Source organism: Thermobia domestica, chromosome 1 (assembly GCF_964235325.1).
Source record: "Thermobia domestica chromosome 1, izTheDome1.hap1.1, whole genome shotgun sequence".
Taxonomy (NCBI): Eukaryota; Metazoa; Arthropoda; class Insecta; order Zygentoma; family Lepismatidae; genus Thermobia; species Thermobia domestica.
In genome coordinates this window covers 28,505,947-28,513,776 of record NC_137454.1, presented here as the reverse complement: position 1 = coordinate 28,513,776, position 7,830 = coordinate 28,505,947, and the positions used below count along the sequence as shown (strand labels likewise).

Genomic DNA, 7,830 nt, shown 5'->3' with positions numbered 1-7,830 from the left:
AAGCCTGTATTACCCTCGTAAATTATAGATATTCTACTAATATGAATTTTAAACTAGAGAGCGAAAGTTACAAAAAAAAAAAAAAAAAAAAAAACAGTATATTAAGTACATACAACTGCTATAACTGTTTATTTCCATGGTAACATAAACAAAACAGTATAGTAGCGCCTCTATACTATAAACAAGCCAAGTCGTTAAGCATAAGGTATTACATTTGTGTGATTTCTACTTCAGTTCTCGTTACGGGTGCTTCACCTCAGAAGTTTTTAAAAAGACAGAAAAAAATATTTATCATGTGTTCTGAAAAGCAGGTTACTGTTTGAAAGCAAACAGTGACACTTTTTGCATTAGACGACGTACAGTAACTTTTTGGGATGTGGTGAATATTAAAATAGTGTTTGTTTACAGTGTTTGTTCAGTTTTTAGTAAATTTTAGTGAGGTTTTCTCCGTCAAATTGTGCGTATACCATGCTTTCGGTCTGTGTTTGTGATATGGTGTTTGAACAAATGGAAACCTAATGGCGGTAAGTGGTAACTTTAATATTTATTCATGGGAGACGATGTGGCTCTGTGCGGAGAATAGTAAGACATTCCATTGGTCATTCTTACATTTCATTTATATATATTACACAAAGCAAATTCTATACAAATATAAATGAAATATATAGTTCATACTCAAAGGGAAGCGCTTGGCGTCTGATGAAAACACAGTTACATTACCGAAACCGTCATATAACTGTAATTTATTTGCAGAAGCTGTGTATCGCCATGGCAGTGTGTATTTCATTTAGACATCAAAAATGAATTATCTGTTAGATTTTTTTGTTCTTAGAATGTTGTAATTTATTAAATTAAAAAATAGTATAATATACTTGAAATCCGGGACAGCGTTGCAGGGAGCTAATGTGGCCTGAAACCAAGGGCGCCGATTTCCCTGTAACTTTGGGGGGGGGCGTTCATTAAAAAAAATACATGTACCAATACACATAACAATAAAAAATACACATAAAAATATATATTCATAAAAATACATGGGGCCCACATGAGCTTTGAGGGGGCCCGGGCCCCCTCGGCCCCCCCAGGATCGGCGCTCTTGCCTGAAACACGTCTCAAAATGTTTTCCAGTCCCGTTTGGATATTCTCCCCTTGTTTGCGCCAAATCATTAGAAGATGGAAATCCTACAAGCTGAGAATAGAATTAGTTGTATTCATCAAGTAAAAGGTTTCCCAGTAAATAGAATAGATTAAGAGAAAAACGCGAATATTTTTACATTATTATTATTATTATTATTATTATTATTATTATTATTATTATTATTATTATTATTATTATTATTATTATTATTATTAAGTATTCTGCCTTTCGGCAGGTATTGGGACTAATGAGTTTTTCTTTCTTCTATATTTTCATTTTGGGTCTGGAAATGTTCCTGGATTTTCAGCTTTCTCTTTTAACTCCCAGTATTTTCTTCTATTTTCTCAAATCATCCATCATTTGTGTTCTTCTTCCTACTCCTCACTTTTCTTCCATCTTTCTTTCTATGATGGTATGAAGAAGACAATTTCTTCACAAGATGTATCTAATCCAATTGGCCTTTCTACGAAGGATGATCGCTAAAAGTGTCCTCTTCTCTCCTATCCGTTTTAAAACATCTTTGTTTGTTATTCTCTCTGTCCATTTTATCTTTTCCATATTCCTCCAATATCACATTTCGAAGCTAGCTAAATATTTCTTGTCTAACTTCCGTAGAGTTTAATGTCCAAGTCTTTGAACCATAAAATCCAATGCTCTCTCTCTCTCTCTCTCTCTCTCTCTCTCTCTCTCTATATATATATATATATATATATATATATATATATATATATATATATATATATATTATCTATATCTCTCTCTATATATATGAGTGATCTTTTCTTTACAATGGGTAAATGTTCCTATTTACTTATTTATTTATTTATTTAAAGAAAGAAAGAAAGAAGAAAATTTAACATATTGGTTATCCAATATATTAAAGAATATACATAAAAATACATAAACATATTAAATTATAAAATAACAATATACAAAATATTAATGGAATAAAATAAAAGAATAAAAAAAATTAACTGCTACAGAAATTAACAAGTCAAATTTCCTATTTGTAAGTGGTATTACTTCTCTAAAGGAACTCGGACTTCCTAGATTCCCTTGATGAATAGAGTTTTACGTACCCAGGGGCGGATCCAGGGGGGGCGATCGGGGCAATCGGCCCCCTTCCCAGAAGAGGAAACTTTCCTATTTTATATACATAAATAAAAACCCATCTCAGAGTTTGAAGCTCTTAAAATTAGCTCTAAATAACAGTATGACAACCCACCGCCCCCCACCCAGAAGTCGGTCCTGAATCCGCCCCTGAACGTACCCGGTATTCAGAGATGACAGGACTTTGGACTTCCAAAAATCATGTCTATTTTCCGGTGTCGGACAGATTAATTCAATGCACTTATTTCTATATTGCGAAAATATTTGTATTTCTTATGCAAAGAATAAAGAAAAGATAGAAAATGGCTCACATAAGCAAATTCTTGTGTGTGAGCCTGATTCTCGTGTTTTATTTATTTTTGTTTTCTTACCATGACATACTATACTTCTTACTTTTAGTGAACAATAGTTTTTAAAATACTTTTTGAGTCTTTTAACCAATATAAAATTAACCTTTTTATATATAATACTTTGAAATTACTTTCCTCTTTGATTCGGAGTGAGAGTTCATTATAGATCTTCGGAGCTCTGTAATACGTATGTTTGATATTGAGTTATAGATTTACTTGTTGCTTTAATTTCTAAATTTTTGTTTGTCACATTTCTGGTTATGTACATATGTTTTATTTCGTCCCATTTGTTTCTATTCTTTCGTACATAGATTACTACCTTCTGCAAATATAATTCTGAATTATTGATACCAAATTTAATTTACACGTGGTTTTTAGCTAAGTATTTCTTGTCCACAACGATCAAACATGTGGTGTGAACTTTGGACTCGTCGTGGAGTGATTAGCTTATTATTATTATTATTATTATTATTATTATTATTATTATTATTATTATTATTATTATTATTTCTTTCTTTTTTTTTAAGACGAGGATGGGAGTGCCGTGACAGTTAATGAAGAATGGTGTCGCAATACGATTACCATTTATTTATTTTCACAAGTGGATGGAATTAATATTGGTTCAGCAACATAGCGCTACCCGCCACACCTCCTAGGAGACCATTGCCTTGGAAGAGAAATTCAAGCCGAGTTCTCTCATTCAATGATGGCTAGCCTTATTCATGGCGCTACTTCCCAGTGGCGGATCCAGGAAGGGGCGATCGAGACAATCGCCCCCCCCCCCCACACACACACACAGAAGAGGAAACTGTCTTATTTTATATATATATATAAATAAAACCCATCCCAGAGTTTGAAGCTCTTAAAAGTAGCTCTAAGTAGCAGTATGATAACCCATCGCCCCCCCTCCCCAGAAGTCAGTCCTGGATCCGCCCCTGCTACTTCCTTTGGGAACTTCTGAAATCAAGGTCTTTCCCAAATAATGCGAAAACCCAAGGAAGAAATTAGCGTTTGAAGCCACATCGATGAGCAAGTATATTCATTGCATAGGCGGATCCAGGAGGAACGAAGGGTCATTCCCCTGTCCAATAGGCACCAGTGCTGCAAGAATGCAATGGGGGAGAAAACTGAAAATCTTTAATTGCAGCCTGGGTCCACGCCCTCACCTCTAAGTATGTGAAGAAGTTATGAGTAAATTCATCAAGAAGCTCGTATAAAGCCACATTGCCACGTTAAATGAATCTTGTAGCTGTCATTAAAAAAAAAAAAAAAAAAAAACTTTCAACCCGATCTTTCTATTTACTCTTTACAGAATCCGTTGTTTTGGAAGCGGCGAAACTGGTTTTTCTTTTATGTCAGCGGGAGGGCGATAGCAGGTAGCGAGCAAGTCGTCCCAGAAAGTTGCGCATCGTTCAACCCCTTGCAAGATGGAAAAAATGTTTTATGACCTTTTCAAGACTATGTGTACACGATGAAATATACTAGGGTTTCAAGCTTATTATTATTATTATTATTATTATTATTATTATTATTATTATTATTATTATTATTATTATTATTATTATTATTATGACAGCTACAAGTTCTTCTAATGTGACAATGTGGCTTAAGTCGTAGAAGACACATGCCGGATTCTACCTTTCATTATTGAATGCGGAACATTTGTTTGTAATAATGTAAAAGTCTTCGCCGTTTTGTAAATATACAGTACTTTCTTAAGCATATTAAATTCTTCGCTTTCTAAATTGGAAAAACTCTCTACATTAATCATACAAACCGTGCGCTGCACAAATCACTTGGCACTAGTAGTTATTGACTCTCGTTTGACTAGTACAGGATCTACTTGACTAGAGTAGTAGTCCTCATAATTGAGTCAGTGTTGTCAGATGGAAGGAAATTTCCCGCAAAGCGGAAAATTCTTAGCATTGGCGGGAATGCGGGAAATTCTGGTGGAAAATGGGAAATTCTGTCCACTTGTCTTCCTTTTCAGAAGGGAGGGAGAGTTTGTGGCTCTATTTACTATATTTGTTATGGTCCATCATTGAAGGAATGTTATTGTGAAGTGAGAGGAAGAAGGGAAGGGTATATCTAATACTTGGAAATAGCACACACACATACACATACAAAATATACTTTTTTCTCTATACCAAATAAACTATAGATAGAAAATAGAAAGAAGGCCTTATAATAGATTTCTCCTCCCTCATGAAAAGACGTACTTCTGATAGATTGTTCATAGTTATTTGACTTTAATTTGAAAGGAAAATTAAAAACTGAATGAGGGCAGTAGAGGAAACCGATTCGACACTAACATTTCCTCATGAGCCGAATGTTTTGTTTATACTTTTTTAACTACAGAAATCATGTTACTACAAACACGATCAAAAGAAATTGCAAAATACATGACCTCGACCACTATTGAGGATTTGGTTTCTAGTCCCAGTATAGCAGTTAAACTTTCCTTCGTTTCTGACCAACTTGCACACAAAATTGTTTCCTGTGCCAGCAGAAATAATGGTTTTTATTTTTGTTTTCGTATAATCTAGAGGTATAGCCTATAAACAACTTATTTCTTTCTTGGCAGGAAATTTTGCAAGCGATCGGGAAATTTCAGGGCTTTCGGTGGGAAGTCTGCTATTCTGAATCTGACAACATTGAATTGAGTTGACATTATCAGGTAATTAGGATGGTTCTTGTGTGAGACGAAATTTTTGTTTGTGTGAGCCAGTTGTTGTTAGTGCTTTATTTTCACCTATCCATTAAAAATGCAACCTTGTCAACTTATGGGTCTATTTAACAAATAAATGAAACGGAGGAAAATGAATTTTTAAGGTAATAACCGCCATATTTAAAAATGGCGGCAACACACAAGAATGATATACGCTGAAATCACTTAAACTGTCCTTTATCATTAATTTGGCACCAGAACTAAGTTTGTATCTCAGTTCTGTGATAAGATATTATCGCATAAGCATAAGTAGTCGTAGTTGCGTGGCCTCCATATTGATGACGTCATTTCAGGTAGTTGTCCACGCGAGATTTTTTGCAGTTTTTCTGTGGAGTATCAGGGGAGTCCATAGACTGTGTTAAAATGAAAATTTGTTTTCTAATTATAATGTAATTGAAGTTCGATATTTGCATTTTCAATTAAAAATTGTGTATCTAAAAAAAAAAAAGTATCATGGATGCAAACTGCGTTCTTAAACCCGCTTGAGGGTATCTCCAAATTGAAACATCGATCAGGGATTTTAGTCACGTGTTTGTCAATCAGGACCATAGCGTGCCGTTTTAATTTGATAAGTGCTACCATTATTTTGATAACAATCTGTACAACGACTTGAAGTGCTATTGGTGTCTTCTCATCGCTTTTGCTCATGTGGTTCGGATTCCACGTTAATCAGTAGGTCCACGTCTCATATAGCCTCGCTGCTGAAAGGGACGCTAAACTAAAAATCAATCAATCAATCAATCATCGCTTTTGCACATGAATGTTTTATGCCTGGAAAAATAAAGATAAACAAAACTGCATTTACAAATATAATATTTAATTATTCATAACATTTTCTTCGAATTACATTATTCATATTCTGTACATCATACTTTGCTACTAGTTCTTTCAATAAATTAATTAAATAAATTACGTCAGTAATTGTATTACTGTTTAAGTAGCAATTAAAAGTCAGTCTTGAACAGCAAAAAATAATCAAATGAAAGATGGTTTTCTTTCTTTTTCTTTCTTTCTTTCTTTCTTTTCCTCTTCTTCTTTTTTACTTCTATGCGTATTTCATTTGTTTGGTCAATTTGTCTTTTTGAATTCCGCGGTGATTGTGAAAGTGTAAACATCTCCGATAGTGAGCTGCCGAAGAGGAAGTGGTTAAAGTGGAAAATATTCATCATTCACCATCCACACACATCACATTTTAACACGAAAACACTTACACACATTTACAATTATTCTACACGCACTCATTTCATTTATTTTTCACTTTATCCATCATTTTCACCCTGAACATCTGGGTAACTTGCCCTCTTCTTCCCGCTGGAACTCCTCGATTTTGACCATTTTCATACCTGACTAAGACATTACTATTCTTACCCGGATTTGACTAATTGTTTCTTTATACACCACAATCTACTTAACTAACAATTTATACTTAAAAATATATTTAATACTATATGTAACAGGTAATACGACTAGGAAGTCGACCCAAAAAAAATGCAAATGGCGGCTTCCGCCATTTGTAAAATTAGTTGCAATGTCAATAAAAACATTTCAATTTACATACATTTATAGCATACTTGGCGAAAGCTGATGCTCTATAATAACACCGATAACGATGTAGAAGACAAGACAAGACAGTTTGTCTTTTACGGAAAAGAGTGTGTCCTGAATACGACAAAATTTGTTACAAATATTTAAGTTATACTCCGGATATGAAATATTACATACTTTTTCCATTACATATTACAATGTGCGGTATACTAAACAAGTACTTTCCACTTTCAAAACGTGTGTTAATGTCATATACTAAAAGGTTCAGTCATAAGTCTTGCAATATTTCCACAACTTCAACAGCAAGCGCTTGTATTCGGCGTTATCATCGTTAGGTACAACATCAAACTGGCCCAAGACGTAGCATAGCAAATGGACTATTTAACAAGGAGGCCAGCATTCCGTCAGTGTCTTCTGTCAGTTTTTAGTAGCAGTGACGATGAGTCCTTAATAACGTCTGATACGTGAACTGTTTCTGTATGAGTTCCGAACTTGGCCACAACGCCGCGGCAGCAACCCAAAACATTTGTCATGCGAGAAAGTAAAGTGCAGTGAACCACAGCACAACAACTTATTTGTTCTAGGGATGGCCACAGAGTTCCGGTTCCGGCGGAGCCGGTTTCGGACCTAGATCCGAAAACCCGGTTCCAGAACGGGATCTTAGGAACCGGTTCCAGACCAGGATCCGAAGAACCGATTCAAGACCTGGATCCGCAAAACCGGTTAAGAAACCGGATCCGTTCAGACCCGAAAACAGGTTCCTGGCCATCCCTAATTTGTTCCAGAGATTTCGTGTAAAAATGTCGCTAATCAGCTGAGTTTCAGCCACCCCAAAGTAACAGATTTTGAAGTTATACGAAATGACATTGAAGAAAATCCATCCACCAGTACATGACAACCAACTCAACATGCCCAGTCCACTGTAGTGCGTCAACTTTATGAACTCAGGACGAAAACCATCA

The 7,830-nt window shown here is 35.0% G+C and overlaps 1 protein-coding gene across 3 annotated transcripts in view; it reads left to right on the top strand.

The window, feature by feature from the left end:
• The first annotated feature begins 207 nt into the window (after window positions 1-207).
• The window catches only part of LOC145683980 (myosin-IIIb-like), a 569,781-nt gene continuing 562,158 nt past the window's right edge, over window positions 208-7,830 (top strand). The window contains exon 1 of one of the 3 annotated variants that reach the window (XR_014131222.1): window positions 208-524. The gene's annotated coding sequence lies outside the window, so the exon portion shown is untranslated. The remainder of the gene's footprint in view (window positions 525-7,830) is intronic. The other 2 variants (XM_081755734.1, XM_081755762.1) reach the window with 2 other exon arrangements.